We start from the raw sequence: 26,124 nt of genomic DNA on the forward strand, positions 1-26,124 counted from the left end.
ATTGGTTGTCTTTGGCTGGCTGGAGGTAATGGAGTTTAATGTCATTCAGTGTCCACCCTGTGACAGACGGCTGACCTGTCCTTCATGTAGCTCTTACCCAAGTTCAAGTGGTGAAAGGAAACCCAGGGCCAGGGTAAGTGGGTTAAGAGACTGAACAGATAGACACTGGAAACAAAAACTAATCAGCTCTTTTAAAGTCTCTTCTATATGTGAAACTGTTGGACTGCGTGTTGTTTAACATTTGTCAGACTTAACTTTAATACACATGCAGCATCCGTGTCAGAACAGCTGCAATGTGATACTGAGTTTAAATGCAGCTGTATTAAGAAAAAAGTCTTCTCAGCAACTCAAAAAGGTCACCTGACTCAGCCACTTCCTGATGGCTTAAAAAAAATTCTGAGTAATAAAAGCAGCGATGTCATTCTCAGAGAATAAGCCTTGTAACGCCGCATTATTACATAATGCGGCGTTACAAGCCTTACTGCCAGCGCCTCATTTTACCATTTAACCTGCCAGTGTTTATTAAAAAAATGCGCCCAAGCTGTCAATATAATCTGTGGATCTGATGTTGCCATCCAGATAACTTATCCACATGTAAATGCCATGTATCAGTGTTTGAGCTAAAGTAGGCTTATAGTAAGTGACCTAAATCTCACCAGGACACAGTGATAAGTGAATTCAGGTGGAGTTATCTGCATAACAGTGAACGTAAATGCAATTTCACTTGTTACATCTGGAGAAAGAAACCGTTAACATGCCCAGATGTGTGGTTGGGGTGGAATATACTGTATCTACACATATGGCAACAGATATAATATCTTAAAGAATGCGTTCACGTCAAGGTTATTTCGGAGAACATACATTTATCTTCACAGCCACCATATGGTTCCACATCACAGGCTTTAACAAATATGTGATGGAAAATAAGAAGAATAAAATAAGACGCACTCATTTGATGTGAACTCCTGCTTAATAAGGTGCTTTGATTAAAAATGGATCGAATCATTTCCTAGGTGACGCTTGAAGAAATTGATTTGACAATGAAACACCCAAAAGACTGTGACAGGGTCTGATGGTAAAAATAAACTCATAAATATATATAATTCAGACTGCACTGTTGCGGCACTGCAAGAGAATGCAAGGGGGGGGGTGTAATAAAACATTTTAATGTCAGTGGGCAGCAGAAGAGGAGGAGGAGGGGAAAAAACAGGCTGTCAGATTATATACATATCTGTTTCAAGCATCCCGAGTCGACTGGACACGAATCACAATGATCAAAACCACATTTCTGACACACAGTGTGCACAACACACATCTGGCCTGTTGTTAAGCCAGATGTTTGAGCTGAGAGTGGCAGCGTTCATTTTTGCCATTATTCCCTCTCAGAGCCCGTGGGCATCAATATATTCCTTTGATCTATATATACTTTACTGAGGCATTTCAAATCCAAATGTCTTACCAACACCTTTGTAATGGAAATGGATAATGAGCTTTCCCAGAGGGGTTAATCAAACCTATTGTTCTCCCAGAGTGAAAAGATGTGAAAGGGAACTGATTGATTGTGTGGAGAGAATAAAAAAAAAAAGAAGAAGAAAAGAATTGGTGTCCTTTCCTTTCAGGCGATTCCTTGTTTCCTTCTTGATATAGGAAGTGATTTATTTTGACAGCTACCTCATTGAGTTTTATTTTATCCAAATGAAAAGTCTTTGTTGTGGGCTGAACAACAGAAAGAGAGAGAGGGAGAAAGAAGGGGAGAACAGGCAGAGGAGGAAAGGAGCATCAAGCATCGACTGGTGAAAAAGAGTAAGGAACAATAATATACAAAAAAAAAAGATGACAAGTTAAGACACAAGAATAAACGTGTGAAAGTGGCGGTTTGAGTGTAGCTGTGAGTACGGCGCTGGCCGAGGGCCTGGTGGGCTCGATCTGACCCCAGAGGAGGAGGAGGGTGCACAGTCCAGGTCTATAATTAGAAAACACACAGAGCCACTAATCCTTTCTGAATGATTAAGCAGCAAACAGCAAGTTTACAGCCAGGAGTCCACAAGCGAGTGGCTGTGGAGAGTCAAAGTGTCGCTCCCACCCACAGTACACGATCCAACAGAGGAGGAGACGCTCTCAACTTCTAGTTCTGCTCCGTGGTACGATGATTTCAGGTGAGGCTGGTCTCGCCCCCCCAAAAAAAATAAACCAAGAATTTCTTAGGATTTACACTTGTGCTTTGATGGCTTTGAAAGTATATGACCAACATGGGGCGACAACAACAAGAGGACCAACAGAACTGCATCAGACAAAAGTTTGGTTGTTTCAGTCCAGGGTTAGGAGCTGTGTCCTCTCAACATTAAATAGAACATAAAGTACAAACTACTTCCTCCATTGGTACTGAGGCAGAGAGTGTGGAGGTCAGAGTGGTGGACGGGCATGTTGCCTCTTATTTCCAATGCCAAACGCAGGATTCCCATCAGAGACCAATTAAATCAAGTCAAGTTAACTTTATTTACGTTGCACTGAATCAGAGGGGTAAATAATCTGTGCTGCACGCACAACATGTTCTGCCCTCTATCCTGAGATCCTCAACTTAAAAAAAGGAGTTAAAAAAGAAACTTAAAGACAATAATGGAGTGTTTTACGTATTAAAGAACTTTAGCCATACAGTTCTTTATTGATCCCGTTGAAATAGCTAAACATTGTTCGAGAGAATTAACTGAACTGTGATTTTGCAGAATTGTTGTTTCTGCTCCTGTGTGTCCTCAAGACAATCGATACGCTCAATTGCAGTGAATAAAATAATGTTAATCTAAGTATTTAGGTTATTCATTTTTGCACAGTGATGTCCTCTTGGATAAGTGTACACCTGTGATGTGGTGGTGCTTTGGTCTGCAGATGTAATCCTGCACTGGGCTGTAGATCGGTCCTGAGTGTGTTGGATGAAGCTTTGGTGGCAGAAGTATAACTCAGGCCGAGTCTGATCTTTGGCGCCACACAGCTCTTACCTTACATCCTCTCCCTTCAAAAATAGTTAGTTCAAAGTCAAATTTCTAAGTGGACACACTGTGATCATAGTTATTTTCTATCTTTGCTTCAAAGTCCAAAGTGCATCAGAAGCCTGCATGGCTCCAGAATAACCCAAAGCAATCAGGATTTCTTTTTGTCATACGAGGAAGAACAGGGGTTTCATTATCCAAAACACTCCATCTCAGTCCTGATTTTCACAGAAGCCAATCATCTGTCTCTCAGCTCCATAAATCTGTTTTGGAAGAAGAGGCAGTCTGTTCAGCTGCAACACCAAGAGGACGCTAAATATTGTCTGTATAATTCATAAGCACATGTGCACAAACTGCTTCACCAACCATCTATTATGGACTGTGCAGCAACACCCACTGAGCGCTTTATCAGGAACACCTACAGCTTACATATGTACCAGCTTATTCTCGTAATTATCCAATCAGATGCCATTAAAGCAGCAGGGTGATTCATCATAAAGCCACCCTGCAGTTGATAGCGAAAAGGCTACGGTAACTAACATAACCACTCTGTGAGCAGAAAAGAATGGAAGATGGACTACAACAGCTGAACGACCACATCGGACTAACTCAAGACTGAGCAAACACGGTCCAGTCTGATGAATCTGGGTTTCTGCTCAGGCACCAGATGTTCAGGTCAGAATTTAGCACCAACATGACGAATCCACAGACCCAACCTGTTTGCAGTCTGGACTACTGCTGCTGCTGCTGCTGCAGTGATGTGGGTAATGTTTTCTTGACGCTGTGGGCTCCTTAGTACAGATCAATCATTTGAATGCCAAGGCTTATCTGAGAGTTGCTGCCTCACACGTGCATCACTTCATGGCCACAGTTTATCATCATCTTATAGTTGCAACCAGCATGATAATGAACCATGTCACAAATTGAGTTCAATGAACTTTGGTGGTCTGCTCAGTCTGAATCCTTTAGCGTGAGGTAGAACAAGAGATCTGCAGAAACAATGTGACGCAGAACCTCTAAGCTCTTTACAACTAGCAGCTACTGTGAACTTTCATTGTATGTCTTTATCTTTCCTTGCACTTATTGAACAGATGTGGTGCATCATACTTACAGAAAGCAGATTCTTTAAAGTGTCTTTAAAGAATCTGCCAGATGAGTAAACGTCTTTGTAAATCTTGAAAGAAAGTTTCAACATCTTATAGAGGCTGCAGGAGGCTGTGGTCTTACTGTGGTGTTAATAATAAAGCGCTCAGAATAATCGCTTTACGCAATCATAAACCATTGACGTTCCACGCTAAGCTTTGCCTGAAACTCTCAATAGTTTAAGAAGACAGGAAGTCAGCGAGATAACAAGAGAAGGCATTTGAAGGGAGACTTATATGTTTTCAAAGCCTCCTTCCATTCAAACAGGCAGTCGCAGCAGCAGCAGCAGCAGCAGCCGCAGCAGCAGCAGCAGCCGCAGCAGCCGCAGCAGCCGCAGCAGCAGCAGCCAGCTCTGGACTCGCTGCAGAGGACAGCTAATCATTAGCCAGTTAGCCTCCATTATGGCCTGGGATCCAGGCCTGGTGATAAAGAACTCAGGGCTCACAGCTTAATGATCCAAAGATCAGGGCAGGATTTACGGGCTCAGGGTTTCCACCACAGCCCCTGGACAAAAGCCTCCTCCCTTCTTTCTTTCATCCACTTCAGCAGAGGGATTGAGTTCATAAAACCGGGAAACAATGTAGGAAAGTAATGAAATCTCCCACGTATCGCAGGGGGAAAAAAAATTAAATGATGGAGGCATCAATCGCAGGTAAAGCTTCCAGTTGATTAGATGATAAATAAAAGGCAAGTTGCCAAGAACAAACATTTCACGCACTAGGAGTTTTACAGTACCTTCAGCAGCTCTCTTATTTAGTTTCCTTTGAAGAGTTTGACGTTGCAGCTCGTGGTGCATTCGGAATTTATGAGCGTTTGGTGAAAACTCGATTCAACCGTTTCGAGCCCAGAGGATCAACTCCAATCGCTCTTTATTGAGTCTGAGCTACCTGCTGATGTTGGAAACGGCGACTAAATTTCCACCAAAGCTCATGGCTGATTCCATCTATAACTGACAAGATATATATGTGTGTTGCAAGCGGTCTGCAACAGCTGAAATCTTTCACACAGACTCACCGCGTCTGCTTTTCCCTCCTCTGATCGGCTCCTGCAGCTTTTGAGAATCCCACACCGTCTCGGCGGTGGAAGTGACAAAAGACACCGGGGTTCATCCAGTCATCTCTAATAAGCCCCAAAACATTAAAGCATTGACCAGGTCAAACGCTGTATCTCTGCTTCTTTTATCGTCGTCCCTGTGCACCTGCTCATTACTCTGCATCTTAAAACAGGACCATTGTTTTTTAATATGTTAGTGGAGCAGCCTGTTAATTGAGGAAATTAACCAGCAAACAGGATCTGGAGGCCTCTGGGAGCCTTTTCTGACACCAGCACTTAGTCTGATGCATTCAAACACGCTGTTTTATTCCCCACAACACATGAAGGCAAATTGTATTGCACAGACAGGGGAGTGCTTCCTAACATCAAATCCTTTTAATCAGCAAATGCTAAAAGTACCACCTGCACTGTTATTTTGTTTGCTCGTGTAAGTGAATGTGTCCATTAGTCAATCTCCTGTTAACTGATGTTACCATGGATAAATATAATAAAGGGTTGACTACAGCCCTGTGGCTCTGAAATTGAATATGGGTTATTTCTGGTTTACACAATATTAATCAAACATCTCCATGTTGAGATGAAGAAATATTAGTGAGTAATATCAATATTACATTATGGGAAAAAAAAAGAGATCTTAAAAAACAGTTTTACACATCATAGTGTTGTGCTATTATTTCTCACTTAATTCATTCATGATCTTTTTTTAAAGAACGCTAAGATGCTAAATGTTTAGGCTCAGCGAGACATGACATCTCGAATCAAAATATATACAATTTATAATGATATAAATCAAAGAAGGTGCAAGCAGAGAAAGTTTGACATTTACACTTAAGGACTTAAATGAGTCATTGACCAATATTTATCTTTACATTTCTACCAGTTGGATGAATGACTGACTGTTTTAGCACTAAAACATTGATGGCCAAATGTTTGTTGGCTTTAAAAAGTGTCTTCTTCTGGTGGTTTGTGAAGTCAACAATTATTAAAACTTCATTCTGCTTCTCCTCCTGCAGGAATGACTCTATCTGCTGCTGCTGCTGCTGCTGCTGCTGCTGCTGCTGCTGTGCTCAGGTAACATACAGATCAACTGTGTGTGCACACCTGCATGTGTTATTCACGAGACACTGTAAACTACATGAGACAAAGATCTGGCAGCTGCATGAGTTTACCTGAGAGAGCCGCTGGAAATTACTGAAGGAAAATTGTTCCAATTTGAAGCGAGCTGATGATTTTTGCTGCTACCTGGCTCGTTGGCAATTTGAGACGCTGTTCAAATCCTGGTGTGAGGAACACAGGAGAGTCTGACCACCATGTTCTCACCTTCAACTTGACACAGGACACAGACCCAGAGTTTCACATCCAGCATCTCGTCTGTGGTTCAGTTTAGGCACATGAAGTTCACTGTGACTTCAAACCCACATTACATTGTACGTATGTCAGCTAATATCAGATTATCCTGGCTCATTGAAAAATGACACCAAAGGTATCCAGTGTGTTAAAGTGACAGCGAGGGTGATCTGTGACGACCGGGGATCAAACCTCCCTCGTCTGACGGAACCGATGTGGAAACATGAGTCAAGTCTTCAGATCCAGGATTTCCACGGCCGAGCCAAGTAATGACATCATCGACTGGCATGTGCTTAAAGATTATGTCACCCCGGCCTTGGCCCGAGTGATTTTTACTCATCTCAGGAGACCCTCTCCATCACCGTCACCATCCCCCCGATGTGCTGTGAATGCCTCCTGTGTGAAACAGGCCAAGGATCTGCCAGCGGCCCCTCTCTTTGTGAGCTGAATGGGCACGGCTCGGCCACGTTTTAAGGCACCCTAATGTACCATGGCTGGACCACAAAGGCAGCGTGGTAATTTGCCAGGGATAATGACGCTCCCTTAATTCGGCCCTAGGGGCCACAAACAGAAAGCTTTAAAGAGAATCCCCATCCAGGGATGAGTCCCCTGTCCCCCCCTTTATTTCTAGGTCTCTTTCTCCTTCTCAGTCAACCCCTTCCCTCTCTTCCTGACCTAAAAGGAGCTTGTTTTCTTCCGGCTTATTGTCATCCTGAACTTAATATCAGCAAACAGCAGCGGGGCTGAAGGAGACAACATGCCCACCACGACTGGAGCGCCCTGATCTCCTCCCGGAGGAGCCGAGCGAACCGAGACAAACACAGGGGAGCTTCTCCTCAGCAGCCAGAGAGGGAGCACCACCGCTCTGCTCCAATGATACATATTAGAGGAAAGACATTTAGGCCACAAATTGAATCGAGCAGAGTAAGTAAGAAGGAGGCAAGTGCTGAGCAAAGGGAGCGCAACAACAGAACATAAGCAAATGCCAGGGCCGGCCTTCAGGGATATTAAATACAGAGGAGAGAAGACGAGATAGGAGCAGAGGTGGTCGGGGATTTTCATGATAAATTGCCTTGTGCGCTCAGACAAGGTTTCTGTTTTTGGCACAAAAGGTCTGTTTGATGAGTTAAATGTTCAGTCTCATCTCGGAGCATTGTTCCCAGCCCAGGCAGGACGTACAGGATCTGGTTTTATTCAGGGCCGCGATGAGGGGGATAAACCCTGCAGAGATCACTTGCTCTTCTAATAAAGTTGGTCCTCGTGTTATTACCAAATCTAAATCTAATAACTCGCTGGCAGATGGCACCTGCTGCTCCGCTGCAGATGAATTAAAAGGTTATTTAAAAGGGGATTATAATGTTTGATGATCTTGTTCTTGGTGTTTGGGGAGATTTTCCGTGTTTTCCAAACAGCTTCTGGCAATATGTTCACGTCTATGTTTCTACACATGATCACTAATGGCGCCTGAAGGAAGATACTAAATTAATTTGTTTCACATTAAACATCATGAGCTGCTTGATCGTTGAGTCTGGTTTATATTCACTGGTGGATTTGTTTTAAGACTCCCAAGATGCATTGTGATTGTACAATAACACGACTTGTGCTCATGAGGTTGTAACAGGATATTAACTTCCTGAAAAACTAGTTATATACACACAATCCATAATCCAGGCCAGTTTAAGACTTTAATCAATAACTGAGACTGAAACTGTTATCTAAACTCTCGTTTTTGCTCCTTTGTTGTACTGGTGCAAAATGTACAAAAGAGTAAACATGTTAACGGTCAGAGAAATTCAAAAGATTTGCATGTCGTCCAGCTGTTAGATATGATTATTATATAGACTATGTTAATGTCTATATTTCCTTTCATTAATAAAAGACTAAATCAAGACAATTGTTTGTAGAAAAACTTATTCATAAGCTCAGTATTTTCAGAGGAAGTAACTTTGCCACCACTCATTTTTTGCTTTCAGTTTCTGCTTCATTTTCTTTGATATTCTGGCTGTCCTTGTCACAGGAGGACCAAGTTAATTCAGCTGAACTGGACCTCTGGAGCTCAGATCCAGACAAAAATAAACTTTAAATACTTTGATTCTTTAAAAAACAAGGGTGCTTGCTGGTTTCTGAGAGGTTTAGGATGCTGTGACTCTGTGTGACACCTCCCTCTGCATGTTCCCTGTCCTCTCTGCCTATTAAAAGGTGAAAGTGCCTGAGACAACAACACAAAAATCAACAGCAGGCCTCAGGTGTTGCAGTGTAATTATGGATGAACTGTCTAACGGTGGTTAGAGTCAAATTAACAGCCAGCACGTAAACACCCCGATAGTGACTCCAGTCTGCTGTGGCGGAGGTGAGACCACAAGGTAATTGTGCACGTGTGTCACATCTCATCCGAACAATGATTTCAGCGCGTAGTGTCGGTTCTGCTCAAGGCTGTCTGGCTGTTTCACATTTACAGACAGAGAAAGGGAGAAGGATGTAGAGAGGTAAAACTCATCCATTAATAGCCTGTATGAAGCCCCTCCACCCACCGCCCACCCCTCCTGCTTACCCTCCTCTCCTCCGTCTGCATTGCCACATTCTCACCGCTGCTTTTCAAATCACTTCACTCAGTCAGAATAAAGGGCTTTTGACAAAAGAAAACAGCAGCTTTACGTTTACCACTCTGGCCCGGGTAAGACAGACGTTTAGAAAAGAGAAAAATGGGAGAAAATAATAGTAATCCGTCATCATCATATCCACAAGCCTGAAGGAAAGCAAAATTGAGCACACAGGGAAGAAGAAAGGAAAATTGAATTGTAGAGCAAAAAAATTAAAAATTAAAAAAAAGCACAAATGCAGGTAAAAGATGCGTGCACTGATCTAAGAAAGGCAAAAAAAAGTGACAAGAAAAAGTTTCCAGTGAGAAAGATGAAAGTGTACTCACCAGCTAAGCATCACTGGGGTGTGGGGACGGGGCTGAGAGGGCCGTCTGTCCTTTTCAAACCGGCTCTGGAAGAAGGGACAGAAAGAGAGAGAGAGAGAGCGAGAGAGAGAGAGCAGAGGGGGAGGGGTGAGTCCTTCACTAGCTGCTCGCCTCCCTCTCATAAGCAGTGTGCAGAGCCACAAAGAAGTGCTGGCGCTCTCGTAAACAAACCGCCAAGTTTTCAATGGAGCGGGGAAGGCGGAGCGGGAATGGCATTTAAATGGAGACTTCTTGGGATTGGGGAGGAAGGAGGAGGTGATGGTGGAGGGTGGAGGGTGGAGGGGGGCAGCGGGGGGGGGTCTGCAGTGGGAGAGAGAGGGACCTGCAAGATGCCTTTACATCAAGTGAAGGCCTAAATGGACAATAACAAAGTAGAGAGATGGAGGCAGGTCAAACACATTAAACCGTGGACCCCAGTGTAACATGAGGCCCCGGCGCTGCAGAGAGAAAACACAGCAGAAATATGTCCCGCTATAAATTAACAGTGTAAATGTAAATGAGGTGAGTGGATGCCTCATTGTGTCGAATCAAACACAGATGCTAATATGCAGAGAGCAGTTTGGGTTGCATGCTTTTTGATCTCAAACGCCACGCAGCAAATTGGAACAAATAGCCCTGGCCGGTTTCTACGGCAACCTGCAAGAGTAGCTCAGACATGCCATCCCCCGTGTGGCGTCAATCGCCGCGATATGGCTGCTGTTTCCTTCACTTTATACACACACACACACACACACACACACACACACACTCACTCACTCATGCACATAACAGCAACTACAGGGATTGATTGTTGTCATCCGATTGCTCCAGGAAGACGTACAGGATGATCAATGGTGCTGCTCATTAGCTTGAGTGCAGAGGTTGATGCACATGCACAGATTTAGACTGTATTCATGGCTGCAGCTATTAATCTAATAATTGATTAATGGCGATTATAGTTTTTCAACAAATAACAAATTACTTTATTTGTTATTTAAATGGGACAGTGCACATTAATGGACATAACATGTAAATGTGCCGGATTATAGCAAGATGCTAATTTCTGTCCGGAGTCCCATAAACATAAAAACAGTTAGTACACATTACAACATATTGACAAACACATTCCACAGGTAGGGGGACCATAAGAGTTTTGTTCTTGGAGATAAAATGCGTAAGTGCTGGGCTAAAGTGACGAGTGCTAAAGTGCAAGAGTTGTATTGCACGATGCCTATAAGAGTATTTATCAAAGTGCCAGATAATATTACACAAGGCCCTAAAGTGCACGTCAGTTTAAAGTGCCAGGTTGTATTGCACAATTATAAATTAGTTTATAAAATATTAGAAACTATGAACTAATATGTTTATCAGAAGTTGCCACAGCAGCGTCTTCAAACGTCTTGTTTTGTCGGACCAAGGCTCAGACAATGAGTTCAAATTAATTCACACTAGTTGGAAAAAACAACAAAAAAGCAGACAAGCTGAGCGTATTTGGCATTTTCTGCTTTATAAATGTCACTTAGCTACTTATTGACAAGTCTTTAAACATCCAGTTAAAATTCTTTTCTACCAGATTCTCCAGCTCAATGGCAGGTAGACAAATGCAGTAAAGGGGATTTTCTATGGAGCTAAGCTGAGAATTTAGGGCTGAGCAGCAGGAAGTGTCCGCTCAAACAAAAAAAAACTCCCCATAATCTCCAATGTCAGTGTGGGATCAGGCTTTATTCAGCGCAACAAGTGAGGAGGAAGAATTCTCATAAACTACTTAGTCTGTGACCTATAGTCTTATTCTGCCTCAGACGTGCATATACATGCACGCACGCACACACACACACACACACCTCCTGCAGTGTTACAGCAGACAGCCGCCTATAGAAAGTCTAAGTCTGAACCTGCTCTGAGTAAATAAAACTTTGCTGCTGACCAAGATAACTGACAGGAATCTGACATTCACACACACACACACACACACACACACACACACACAGCAAAGCTGTGGTTTGATAAACACAACACAGATATAACAAATTGATAACAACATCATCAGATTACATCACAACCAGCGCCTGGGTCCAGGTTTCTGAATCAGACTCAGACTGTCTGTGCTGAATTAAATCAGTCTGGTGTTGTGTTCACTGACGCCTGTTTCCACACACACACACACACACACACACACACACACACAAAGCCACTCAGAGCTGTGCCTGGAAAATGGTCGTCAATGTGTGACGACAAATGTAAAAAGTCAAAATCTGCTGACTGAAAATGATTTTGATATTTGGAACACATATAAAAACGAATAATAAAATTGGTTACTGGTTATTGGTTACTGGTTATTCAGACAGATTACAAGCCGACAGCGCTGAGCGTCTGCAGCTACAGCAGCACATCTGCTTGACCACAGTCCTAATCTGAGCTAAGTAACCTGTGCACGCTAATCTGTTTGCAATGACAATGCAAGCACATTCCTGTTTGGAGGAGGCTGATGGTTTACCTTGGTTTAATCATAAATAAAAAGTGATGAATTCAAATTGTGTCGGTGACAGGTCAGATCACCGCAGATATTAATATTCAACCTGTGGGTGAGTCATCTCCCCTCGGCCCCTTCCCACCTTCACTCTCTCAGCTTTAACAATAATTCTTCCATCGGGTCTTTGTTCATTTGCTCACGTTAAGAGAACATCTCAGCGATATGTTTGAGTATCAACATATTCGCAACTGTCCAAATATGTAAATTAACTCATCCTCATTATTTCCTGTTGCAATTACAGAGTGTTTCCAACTACATGTTGACCTTATGCGCCATATGGTTTGTTAGCCAGAACCATCTGGGAAGAGTTCATCGGGCACTGGAAAAGGGGGCAGGCACTGTCAAAAAATACTTGGCATGTGATTGGATGAACCATCTGTCCATCACATCACATGATGAGAGCGGAGTGGGGGAGATATGGACACAACAACAAGCTGTAGTCGGCCTCGGTTGTCATCGTAGGAATCCGATTGGTTGAAATTTTAAGTGAATAACTTGGAGTCAGTTTAGCTTGTGAGGAATGCCTCTTGCTTGTATGCTTAGTAGTTTAGTTGTGTATACTGTAGGTAAATGTAATTTGTAGGACAGAGTTGCACCTCCATGGCTCACTGAGACACTTAATGGAAATGAATAATTGCAAAAGACGTTTGTTTCACCAGTGCTTCCCCTCCTATGACAAGTCAAAGTGTCTGCTGTGAATAAGGTTTATAAAAGACCCACAATCGCTATCATTCCCCAATAATACTCTGCTCTTCAGAGAGATGAAAGCGGGTAAAAAGGTAATCACAGCAATCATCATTACTGATCTCGATCTGGACTGGAAGACAAGAGACGTCCCCTGACATCGTGTCATGATATTTATCATAATGAAACAATTGTGGAGCTGAAACAATTTCAAGAGGGCCGACTGAACGTTTGAGCCCATGTGTGGTTTTATTATCTAAGAAAGTCATCAGGCACTTCATTTACTCTCTCTTTCCCTTAAGACAAACACACACACACACACACACACTTTTCTAATCTTGAATTAGTCCTTGAAAGTCATCTGCCCGCCTGCCAAACAACCAAGCAGGCGGGCAGATGTCTGTGTGTGTGCTTGTTTGTTTTTGTGTGTGTGTGTTCTCCTGGTGTTAGTTGAACTTGAGATGCTCTATAACCAGCAGTCCTTCTGATATCAGTATGAAGCAGACAGAGCAGTCCAAAGGTCTTGTGCTGCGATCTGCAACTTCCTTTTTCGCTCTGTCAAAACTTTTTCCGCAGCTCGCCGCGGTGCACTTCCCTCTTTCCTGTCCATACGAGATGGTTATCAACAGACGCCGCCGCATCCAGCAGCGAAAATCAAATTCCTCTAATTAAGCTCCAGTTACTGGTAACTGAATCAGACAGTTTAATGCAGACTTGGCGGGAAGTAGGTGAAGAGGCGAGTTACAAAACAGCGGGAGTTCACAACTCTACGACTCGTGGAGTGTGTCTTCTTCTCATAAACACACACACACACACAGATACACAGTCAGATGGTAGAACTTGTGCAGTTCATCCTTCAGGCCAGTAAAAAAGGAAATGTGTCTAATTAGGAGCGAATTACTGCCTGCAGCTTTTCACTTTACATCAGACAGTAGTAAGACGCTGTGGCTAAACTTTCTGTGTGAAGAAAGACACCCAAAGTGAAAGTTTCACTGCACCAAGGACACACTGATATAACCGGTGCCACATGACTCTGTCGTACTCCTCTAGTTGAGTCACAGTCGTTCAAAGTTGTGTTTTGAAACATGAAACGGTTTTTAAAGTTCAAACCATCCTTTATATTTCTGGATAGAAAGAGAGACGATGAATGATTTATAATTAATCTAATAATAACTAACTCTTGCTGATTAAATATGTGTTGACTCACAAAGCAGCTGCTCAATCAGCAGAGATTGAACTCTAACTCTTGTTAGATTATACAGTCTGGAGTTCAGTTACAGTTCAGTTCAAGAAACCCTCTAAAGGTTTGAAAAATGAAAATGAAACTGTGTGTGTTTGCTACGTCATCTGTTTCAACGCTGCTTCATGACATGAAGAAGCAGACTGGTGACCCTCAGACCTGGGCAGCGTGGTCCAGACGGGAAGTTTCAATCAGATAAAAAGAAAAAACTGCAATATCCGAGGCACATTCTGAAATACACAAACGTGGAGAGATGAGTGGCACTAAAACACAAGTGAATCTGGCATCTCTCAGAAATGACTCCAGAGACAAACAATAGAGGAGTTATTCAAGGAAAAAAAAGCATTTTCTGTATTTTCTGCGTGTTAAAATATCCATGTAGATCAGCTCTGTGTGTCAACACAGCACATTTCCATGAGAGCACGCTCTGCTCACAGATCCTGCCTCCCTGCCCAGTCACATTCACCACAGTAAACAAAGAGTCTGCCAGACAAAGCATGTAATGACACTGTCTCTAAATTACCTCGAACACAATTTGTGCATTATGGGTTGTCACCTTTTTTTTTTTTTCCTTTTTTATACACATACTGACACCAAAAGGTTGGAACATGCTCAATAAGTCAACAGGGCTTCAGTACACGGGCCCAGTTGTACTTGAAATGAGCAAATGAGACAGCGCTCCATGTTATGAAAGCCTGTCTGAAGAGCTGCTGCTGCAAGAAACGACTGGGAGAAAATGTCAAACAACGCTCGCAGGGCAGGGATTATCCAGCGCTGATCAGAATACAGAAAAAGGGAAATCGCATTCTGTCAACAAATCTGAAAAACAATGACCTCCACTTAAGCTATTAGAAGCCCCGGGAACCGAGGAAGAACAAAACTCCCCTAACATTTAAACTGATTTTTTTTTTTTTTTTTTTTTACATTTCGCAGCCTTAGGACAAAATCCAGAGTAAATCAAACACAAACACAACAAAAGCAAACAGAGCAGCACCACCACGTCCAAGAGCCGTCGCAGGGAAGAACAGGCGTGAGGCATGAAAGAGGGCTGTCAAAGAAATGAGGCTGTTTTCACACAGAAATGGAGACAGACTTCACTGTGAAACTGCAGTACATTTATTCAGGCTAATGACTAAGTTTAGAGCTGCTGATAACTCAATTTTTAATCCTTATCTATTAAAAAGGATGATTTCTTTTTGTCCATCATGCTAAAACATGCTAAAAAAAAATACCCATGAGCCTCAGCTGACACCATCATGGAGGAAGGAGCCAGTCAGATGCACAAATCATCGACTGTCTGCACTATACCTGATAAATTCTTAATCTGAAAGTGAACTCATTTAAGCTGCTGAATGTTTTATACGGTTTCGGTTCTGTGACTGGATGTTTGTTATGGACTTGAAAGAGAGAGAGCGATAGAGAGAAGAGAAAGAGAGAGAGAGAGAGAGAGAGAGAGAAAGTGGCAATTACGCTGGTTAAATAATCTAACACATTCAAGAGGCCAGTGGCTGTTGTAGTCAGACAAGTGGCTGTGGCCGCATGGGAGCACACACACACACACACAGCATGCTGTTTTCCAAAAAGGTCGCCTCTTACAGACGAGGCGGTTTAACTTGCACAACCTGAAACCATGGCATCACGTTGACGGGGCAAAGTCATCCGTTACCCTTGTTATTCTGCTCCATTCCCCTGTATTACGTCTGTGCAGCGCGGGCAGAGGCAGCAGCAGCAGTCTGGACAGGTTTCATATGTCCTTGGCTTTCCATCATACCACTTGACACCTGTTTATATACGGCGTGACCTCTGACCCCCACGCTCCGCAGTTCTCAGAGACAATCTCTCTCTCTGGGTTAGCGGAGAGAGGTCGTCGGTGTTATTACGAGAGCGGTGACAAATGGCCAAAAAAGGTTACAGCTAAAATGTAAACAAGGACTGAGCTTAAAGACCACAGAGGGACTAAAAGCATCACTAATGCAAATGTGGACAGGGTGCACCCACACATCCACACCTCCACATACTCAGTCTACATGTTATATAAATGTGTGTGTTCCTGTATTTCCATCTTCATAAAAACACATTTTCAGATGTCTGCATTGTGCGTGTATTTCTATTTGATTGCTCACTAAACTCAAATGGCTCTCTGTCGTAATTAAGTGGCACTTCCATTAAAGAAGCCTGGGGCTGCTAATACAGCTGTGTTTGCTTTAACGCAACAAACTGCACAGCTGACCAAGTGGCTTAGAGAAATGACGGGGAGCTAACGACGCTATTTAAATGCATCGATCCTCAAAAACGTGACATCTCCTCCAGGGTGCTCTCCCAGGGCTGGATGGATATTACACTGAATGTGAATCATGTTTGCAAAAGAAGACATCATTGTTATTTTTGTGGAACTCATTTGCTGTAACTCATGCTCTTCACTGGTTATTTCAGCCCAACATTATCTAAATCATTCAGGCCTCTTTGTAAAATGCATATTTGCTTCCTCCTGGTTCATTTCAAACCTCAGTCTAACCTCACTCTCTCCCACCAACGCTCCAGGATTATTCCTCTTATGTCAGCCTGCCCCAGCTCTGGTGTCCATAACCCTGTCCTTGCCCAACGAATCAAGCTGTGTCTTTCACCACCTGCCTGGACCTCTGCCACCTCTTCAGGCCAGTCCTGAACCTCTGCTCCACCATAGTCTCTCACCTGCCAGCCCCCCCGACAGCCTCCGTCCAGTCCAAACCAAGCGAACAGCTCCTCACAATAAAATCCAATCTACTTGCACCAACACACACCAACTCTGTGTCCCAGAACATTTAGTTCTGCCACAACACAAAGTAGCCTACATGCCCATCTTATAAAGATTTACTTGGCTAAAAAAAAAAAGGAAGAAAAAAAAAAGTAGCCTATAACTTGATATAAAACATCAAAACACAGGTTAACATTGACAATTCATTTCAAATTATATATAACCATCATTCATTGTGGTTTAAATTTGGCATAGCAGTACAGTAAAATGCACCAAACAGCTGGAATTAACTACAGGACTCACTCATGTCAATAGACGCTTTCAAAGCTCAACTCAATGTCGCAGTCTTGAATATCCAGCCTTGTCCCTGTTATTCTTTATCTGGTCCTTTATTGTATTTGGCACTTTATGTTTCTGTAGCCTATTGCATTAATGTTTTGTAACCAGTTTTTTTTAACTGTGTTCATTGCAGGGTGTCCTTCTAAAAGAGACATCCCTGTTAAAATAAAAGTTAAATGGAAAAAAAAACAAAAGGTTGGTCCTGGTCCTGAGCTAACATTAGCTTGAGTTATTAGCCCTTGGCTAGCAGGGTCTAGCAGCTATTGTTGTTTGTTTGTTTGTTTATTCAACTACCAATCTCCTTTATGCTACTTTCCTTTTTCTTATAGCTTCAATCTAAACTTGCATGGTGTCAGCTACATTGTGCTCTTGGTTAGAACAGCAAAATGTCAACACAGGTGTAATCAACATGCTAATTATGGCTGCACTTCATGTGGGTGTTGGCTGCAGGGCGCAGGTATTGTAGCCTACATGATACACTAGTGGAGATACAACTTTGTTACTTGAATGAATTTGCATTCATCTTAACAGATCACTGGTCATTGCAAGGCTAACATTGGCTAAAACAGGACTTTAGCTTGGGGGGTTTCCATTAGCCCATAGCTAGCTAGGCCTAGCAGCTACAAAGCCTGGGGCAAGCAGCTACATACACAGGTGTCAAACTGATATACACTAATTATCAGACTTTCACAGGTTTTTATCTTCTTTTTTTGCTCTTTTACTTTTTCTCTTACCGTCATGTTGAACTTGCATGGTGTGATCTCCATGCACTCATTGGGTCACGTAGCATGGCTGCCATTACTGCTAATTCCACCTGGATGGATCAACATGTCTGGTGTGAAGAAGGTCATCCACCTCTGTTAGCATTAACGTTACTGCAGGAGCATGCTCTCCTAAATGTGTGAGAGTCTGCACTGACACACAGCTGGCATGCATGGGGCTTGATGAGAGGTGCTAACAAGAACAAGCTTACACCTGGGAGAGCGGAGCAATCTGTGATCTAAATCCTTAGAAAGTGCCAACAGTGATGCTGAGTGAGCTAAAAAAAAATATATAAAAAAATGCACCACACCAAAAAAAAAAAAAACAGGAGGCAGGTGAAAAGATGTACGGTTAAATGTAAACTGTAGGGGGTGAGTGGCGCAGTAGGTTGAGCAGGCGCCCCATGTGTTCATAATACATCCATGCATGTGTTGAGGTTACAGTCCTAGTGCAGGCGGCCCAGGTTCAAATCCTGCATCGGGCAGTTCATCTCTGCGTGTCATTCCCCCTCTCCATTCTGCCTCCCCACTTCCCCTCTCTCTCAGCTGTAGTACTATCAAATAAAGGCATGAAAAAGCCCAAAAATATACTTGAAAGGTGGGTGGCAGTAATGGAAGATTTTGGACCAACTACCATGAAACACCTCTCCTTTTTGTATGAAGAGTCTGGTGAAGCAAAGCTAGATTGACCTTGTTTTGATGAGACAGTCCCACTATTGCATTTCTACAAAGCTACATGCTACAATTCTGTATTACGCCTGTTTTCTAACATTTTTGTGCAAAATAATTATTTTGATCCTACAAAACACATTTGCCTTTTTCTTAATGTAAGATATGAACCATCAACATCACTGTAATCATTTTGCTTGTTCTCTTTACTCTTCACTAATTTCTATTGTCTAAATATTTGCTGGTAGCCTATCACTTAAAAACACAGAGGATATCTGTTTAACACACTATTTAATACACCTTTATCTATTTTAAGCCGCACAATTTGCATAAACATCAATATATGTGTACAGCTAAAAGATAGATAAAGATTTAATATTACCAGCTTATCTCATAGCCTGTAGCAGCTCTATTGGGATTTAAAATGTACCTACCATTATGAAACTCTAATACTCTGTTTGAATGTTTTTTTTCAGCTATGGCGAACAGTGCCACAAAGGACTGAGAAAGGAGAGGAATGACCATGAAAATAGCTACAGCCGGATTCAGAGAGAGGAGAGGACAAAAGACCTGGAGCACGTTGAAAGTTCCTCTCACTATGTTCTTGTCTTGCAGCTCGAACAGTGTGTGATCCTGCCGCATGTGTGTGTGTGTGTGTGTGTGTGTGTGTGTGTGTGTGTCTTTGTGTCTGTGTGTGTACATTTTGAGTGAGTTCCCCTGAAACAGGTGTTTGCCGAGGGATAAAAATCTTCCCAACAGTGTAAATAGCGATCCCGAGGCTGTGGATCAGTCTGCAACAGGAGTAAACATGCTCACATAACTGGGTGTTTTTGTGCTATGGAACATGTTACAATATACATGTGGTACCTGCAGCACTTAGGTGTACTGTATGGTAACCTACTCCTTCTCTGTGTCCTTGCGGGAAGGCTGCTCACGAGCTTGTGTCTGTAAGTGAACTTGGTCGCTCCAATTACAGTTTGTTGTGTTGGTGCAGAGTGAAGTGCACAGCGGGGGGATTGAATTGTCTGCAGGCAGCCGGCAGCACAGACCTCGGCTTCAAACCAACATTATACTTATCGAGCTGAATATTGATCCACACATCCAAATTGTGCACCAGCCAAATGGCTGTGCCAGACTTGCCAAGCCGGCATGAATGAGACCTGGATCCATTTTACAGCACTTGACACAAACATGAAGAACATGTGCTACACTGTTGTGCTCAAGTGAGAGATCCTATTGTGAGGGTGATGAAGTGTGTCACAAAATAAATTAATCACATTTGTCTAAAACATTAAAATCATCAGTTCTTTGCAGTATGTTGCAATAATTGGTTTAGCTTATTCTGCCTCTGTGTGCTTTAACCCTAATTAGATACAAAAGCAAACATGATGTGACTCTTGAGTGTAGTTTTAAATGAGTGACTGCATTTAAATCCACAATGTACTCCACATTTAAACTGCATATATTTTAACATAAATTTACATAATGGTCTTGTCAGGCTCGGTCGTGAACTGTAGGGAAGAGAGAAAAACAAACTAGGACTGAACATCAATGGAACAGGAGCCTTCATAATGTTTAAAAGAGTCTAATCCTCACACTTGGTGCAGAAAAATTAATCCTCTCTTTGTGTTGCTTTTCTTTTTTTTAAAAACCAAACAAAACACCAACAACACAGACACTGGATCACTAGTTCTGGGTCCAGATAGACCGCTGCAGTTTGTGTTCAACTCCAAGTAGATAAAATATCCAAATTCATTAGGCTCTGAGTCTGAGCCAGTCTCTTCAAATCTTTTATCTATAGTGGCACATAGCGGTGTATAAAACAGGTCATTTAACTATATCTAATGTGTAATTTGTCAGGTTTTTTCTGAAGATCAGAGTTTGAGTTTTACAGTTTTATTGGTTTCTTACTTGTAATTTTTGTGTTTGGTTGCAACAGCCACTTTTATTTTGGATCCAGCTCCCTGTTTGAAAATTACGTTGGCTCTGAGAGCTCAAGTTAAGAAAACACATTCACAGAAAGTCAAATTTACAAAAAGTCTACACTCAAAACCTGCACACAGTAGTACAACCAAATACAGAAATGCACTACAAGTAGAACAGATGACAATGGAAGTGTTTCCTGGGGAGACAAATAAGTGATGCACACAGCTGGGACACTCTTGTTCGTTTAATGCTTTATGAGTTTAAACCATTGAAGAATAAGTGAGGCTGGATTAATCATAGTACATCCATGCAAGTTCATCACTTTTTTGTGTCCCACTGGAAACGCAACAGATGTGTTTTTAATGATTTCTGAATCCTATTTAGTCTCTATCACTTTGAGCTCTCCGGGCCACCGTACAAAATACCCCCAAAAACTGTCAGATCTCCTATCGAGCCTCGATCTGCTCTGGTTCTTTTATATTAGCAGGGGAGAAGTTGACAAAACACTGAGGCAGCACTTTGGCACTTAGTGTTACTGGCTGGTGAGATGTTGTGAATCAGGACCTCTTGTGTTTGGATCAAGTGCTGCTGCCTCATGGAAAATAAAGAGTGCAAATTATGTAGTCTACACCTGTTCTTTCAATGTGCCACTTGTGCTGCTATTTAATTAACATTTCATATATTCTGCTGCTCCTCTCACTTCCAGGTTCCAGCAACAGCTTGTCTACAGTAATGAGGCGATCACTGCAGCGTTCAATAAAGATACAAACCACTGTGGTTTTGTGATCTGATAACAAATTCGGTGCATAATTCAATGAAATGCTGTTGAACCTCAACCTGAGATTGCAGCGGTGGAAGTAATGAACCAGGTCAGTAGTCGGTATTCGCACACAGGGAGAGAGTCAGAGTTGGCTGCCCTGCAGTGTACAGCCTGTGCTCCCTGGGTCTAATCCTGAAACCTGAATGAAGCTTTGTGAGAATATCCCTCAACAGCAGGCATTCAAACCCTCTGTCCCTCATTATCCAAAACACTTGATCTCCGTTTCCCTCTCACTTTTTCTCCACCTTGCATCCTTGCGAAGAGAAACACTGACAGTAGCTGCATCATTAAAACATGCGCAGCGTTAGGATTCAGCCAAATCCGCCCCCCCTCCCTCTCTTTCCTCCCCAACTGTGGGTGGAGAGCAGCTGCAGTCGGAAACACAGAAAAAGACAGAACTGATTCTTTCATGCAGTCGTGAAGTGGTTACTTCTCTCTCAGGAGGACGAACCGTATGTGGCATTGAAAGGAGAAGGAAAACCATTTGCACCTGCCGTTCACATGCATATTCACCACGACAGACGGTGGGCTCTGAGGTGTGGGGCCCGGAGGATGAGGAACGGAAGGACCGGGGGCGAGGAATTATTTATTGAGCCAAAGGACACCAGCTTCCAGGGAGAGGGGGGAAAAAGGAAGGATTATGCAGCTTGTCTTTTCCCAGTTGCTCACATGCCATCAAGGGAAGAAGTGAGCTGAGCCGAGTAGAGCAGCAGCAGCAGGTATCACCCAGACTGAAGAAGAAAGAAAGAATGAAAGAATGAAGGAGAGTGGGCGATGAGGAGGAGGAAACAAGAGGGACGAGAGGGGAAGGGCGCATTGCAGCACCACGCAAATCCAAAGAAATACACACCTTCGGGGAAAAGCTGCCTGCAGAAGTCTTCACAGAACTAAAACTAAATTCACTTTCCTTGGCCGTGTGCATGTGCATCAAAAGCAAATTCAAACACAGAGGGAGTCAGCTGTATTATGGGGATGAGTAGTCTTCTCAGCTGCTGAGGCTGCACAGCTCCTATGTTTTTCTTTTTTTTTTTTAACCATCCACTATGTAAATTATGAGTAGAAAATTGAGTGAAGTGTTCCCATCAGCCTAATGTATTATGTGCATTAAGCTAACACAGCTCTCAGCCTGCAGCGCTGAAACAACGCCTGATGTGAGCAAGAAACTCAGCCCATATGGAAACGAGAGGAGAATGTGAATTAAGCCTGCCGGGGATGAACCGGCCCGACCTTTTAACCCTTGATGTCTTGGGATTTGAATAATCCTCCAAAAATCAGCATTTGCAGCGTTGAAAAATATGTGGCCGTGGTGTGAACATTTACACCCATGTGTGAGAGTTTTAACATGTCATTCCCAAACCAAGGGGATTAATCTGCTACTTTAGCAGATCGCCACTCCTCTGGATTTTCACACTCTACACCAGATTTTGGAGCCTGGCTGCAGGGATTTGCTCCCATTCAGCCAAAAGAGCATTACTGAGGTCCGACACTGGCGTCGGGTCACGATGTTGAGCTCACTGTCCAGTTTATCCCAAAGGTGTTTTTGAGGGATTTTGAGGTCAGACCTTTTAAATGTCAAAACAGGAAAAGGTTGTCTCCAAGTTGGACGCAAATTGCTGTTAATGACATCATTTTCTTTTGTAGCATTAGGTTTTCTTTTTATTGGAACTAAAGGGTCAAACCATAAAATAGTAGTTGCACCAAACACTTCCAGTCAGTGGGCTTGAATGGTTGCCCACTTCCACTTGTAGCATGCTCCCTATTTGTGGTGGACGGCAACTGTGGATTCCTAGCATTTAAAATAACTGTGACTCAGTCGGAGCAACCTGGTCTCACAGCGCTTTGAGATTGTCAAAACCTATCGTAGTGTGCATGGAAACTGCAGGAAACCGCTCCTGCAGCATAAATCACTTCTACACTGACCTGAATGTTCCAGGCATTCACCAATAAATCAGTAAATACAGCCCAGAGGAGCACCGGAGCTATGGAGGCCCAACAGGACAACATGGATGTAGCGTACTGTACGTAGCTATACTTTTCTCCAGAGGTAGTGTAGGGTCGGTGTAAGTGCTGGTCGTGCCCATGACCTTGGGTCACACAACTGAAATCCCTTGTAACCGCTGTGAATCCACAATTTGCCGTCCCCTGCAAAGGACCAAGCTGAAGAAAAGAAAAAACTTTTTATGATCCATCTCTCAAGCTTTCAGGCTGTGAATATTTGATCCTGGAAAGATTGATTTTGGTATCCCTTTAACTCTTTATGTTTGGGGGATTTAAGCTGAAAATACACACTAATCCAAACTGAAAGAACCTCAAGCACCAGCTACCTCAAATAAAAACCTGCATACATGAGCTAAAGCCGACCACCTTTATTGTCTCCTAAACCTTCACACAATCATTCTGGGGAAGGAGGGCCTGTTTCGTTTTTTGGGGATCGACAGCCAGGAGAGTGAAGGATTGATTTAGAGAGAGAGAGGACTGATAGAAAAGAGGAGGGTGCAGGTGATTCATCTTCCTGAGCTGGGCTCGGTTAGGTGGACACAGAAGTGCAGGACACGTCTGGTTTTAATCAATGGAAATTCCACCTGGAGCAGAAGCTGAAGGAGCCAAATAATAAAAAATAAAAAAAGAAATCAGCTCGGTGAAAGGCAGAAAATTTGTAAGAGAGAGGCGTCAAGCGAGGAGTGAAGAGAGCGGCCACAAAACAAGTAACGTCAGGCATTTAAAAAAAAAAGCAGCATCTGATGATAAGGTTGATAGACGGTAAACAGGAGGGAATAAAAGACGGAGATAAAGGCTGAAAGGGTGACAAGACGAGGGCCAGGAGACAGCAAGAATTAGACCATTTAACATAGGAGAGCTGGGAATCAAGCTCCCAATCCATCTTTTAAAGTGCAGAGATGAAACCCCCATTTATCACTGAGGTGCGACAATATAACTAAAAAAAGAAGGAAGTGGCAGGTAACCAGCTCTCCTGTCTTTCATTGAACACCTCGAACACCTCTCCTGGGATGACAGCAAAGAGCTCCTGACATTTTTTTTTTTTTGGAAGACATCGGGTAAGATGGACGGCGTTTGATGAAGTAATTCAGTGTTTACTGCCACGGACTCATCTGTAGTACGCATCGTTTGCCTAAAGACTTCTTCAAATGGAAGCACTTAGCAATTAAGATTGAACTGCAAAACAGAGACAGGTTCAAATTAAATGTGATGCGGTGAAGGAGGTTATTAATTTGGGTTCAAAGAGAGCGTGGCCTGGAGGGAGGGCAGGAGGAAGGGGGTTCGGTGGGGGTAAAAGGAAAAGGAAGCCGTATGTTTCACCATCTGAATGAGCGTGTGCATCTGAGACTGCTGATTTCTAACTCGCCCAGAGGAACACGTTGTTGGAGCCAAGACAACATAATTAACTCACACCTTAAAACAAACTTTAGGTGGTGGGCTGGTGGTCCACATGAGGCCGTTTTGAGAAGGATGGATAATGAATCAGGTTTTAACCATGGCCAAGAAACACATTTCTTTGCACAAGGCTATGAGCCAATCAAATGTGCGATGTGTGTTTTTTTCCTCACTCTGGCTGATCAAAGCTTCCTGGATGGTATGAAGTAGACGGCTCCTATGTGACTTCCAACCTTAACACTTTTCATTTCACTCCAGGATGAATCACACACGGCTGGGCACATGAGGACATGAGGGCATAAACCTTATAAAAACTTCCACTAATCGAGAGATAAACATTGTTAGTTATTAATAGTAGTTTTAACCCAAAGGATCCAAAACTGTCATCAAATTCAGAATCACATTCTTGTGTTGTAATGGTTGACGCCTCTTCAAACCAGTGATAAAGAAAAAACAGGACAAGAATCTCTAATATCAAACAACAAGTGGCTTCAGGTCTGATGGATAATAAATGAGCAAATCTGATGAGTAACACCCATACATCCCAGAAAAATTATTAAAATACCAAAATACCAAGATTTTTAATTAACTATTTGGGTATCATCAAATTGGGTTAGAGTTATATAAAGTTATGTAAATATACACCTACCATTTTCTGCTTTTGATTAGCTTCACAATGTATTGATCACCTTAATGTTTCTGTTTTCAGGCTAAAGTATTGACAGGGATTTGTGCAAACTCACTCATGTGATATTCCACATATCCGTTTTTTATCACCTCACCAAAGCCAATGCCAAAGTTCTCTTCAAGCAAACATTTAAATATTATATTGGATTGCATCTGTGTGCACCCTGAAACCCCCTCTGTAAGTGTGAAGTTTTATAGTGTTATCACCTTTTGTTGCTGTGCACTTTGTGGAGTTACAGTAGGTGATCTGTGGAGTTTTAAATCAAGGGTTAAATCTTTGTTCTGAAAAAGTTGGAGACAAACTGGTGGAGAGGCTGTTGATCATAAAACCCTCTGAGGCAAATCTGTGATTTTAGGCAATATCAATAAAACAGACTTGAGTTAACTTGACTCTGAGCCAGAAAAAAGAAGCTGATGAAGCAAAGCCTTTAAATGAAGAAACTTAATACAAGCCATTGAATAAAAAAGTGTGAGTGTGATAAGCCACAAAACCCTGGTGCGGAGGCAGGATGACGTGCTCTGATAGCTGCACCACAATTAACGCACTGTTATGAATCATTTATAGGGAAAACAGTAAGCCTGGGATGGGGTTGGCTCAGTCAGCAAGAGGGCCCATAAAACAGCAGCAACTTAAACATAAAAAATTCAAACAAGGCGTCGTAAAGCTTCGCTGTCAAAGCGTCCGTCAGCTCCAGACTGCATATGCTGCATCAATCTGCTCAGTTTTGCGAACAGATACATGTGATTCAATGGAGAAAAAAAAAAAGTTTCCTTTATCGCGAGCCAAAAGAATGTCACCTCCTCACTCTAGTCAGTTTTGCACATCTTAGATCCTCCTCTCGCAGCCTTGGGTACAGGACGCTTTTGAAA

The 26,124-nt window shown here is 42.7% G+C and overlaps 1 protein-coding gene across 5 annotated transcripts in view; it reads right to left on the reverse strand.

The window, feature by feature from the left end:
• The window catches only part of sema5ba (sema domain, seven thrombospondin repeats (type 1 and type 1-like), transmembrane domain (TM) and short cytoplasmic domain, (semaphorin) 5Ba), a 184,824-nt gene that overhangs the window by 140,916 nt on the left and 17,784 nt on the right, over nt 1-26,124 (reverse strand). For 3 of the 5 annotated variants that reach the window (XM_085764224.1, XM_085764221.1, XM_085764226.1), the window contains exon 2: nt 9,454-9,518. The exons of the other annotated variants lie outside the window; for them this stretch is intronic. The gene's annotated coding sequence lies outside the window, so the exon portion shown is untranslated. The remainder of the gene's footprint in view (nt 1-9,453; nt 9,519-26,124) is intronic. 5 annotated transcript variants of the gene reach the window in all.

This window comes from Trachurus japonicus, chromosome 21, assembly GCF_045865225.1.
Source record: "Trachurus japonicus isolate A0001 chromosome 21, Traja_1.0".
NCBI classification, from domain to species: domain Eukaryota; kingdom Metazoa; phylum Chordata; class Actinopteri; order Carangiformes; family Carangidae; genus Trachurus; species Trachurus japonicus.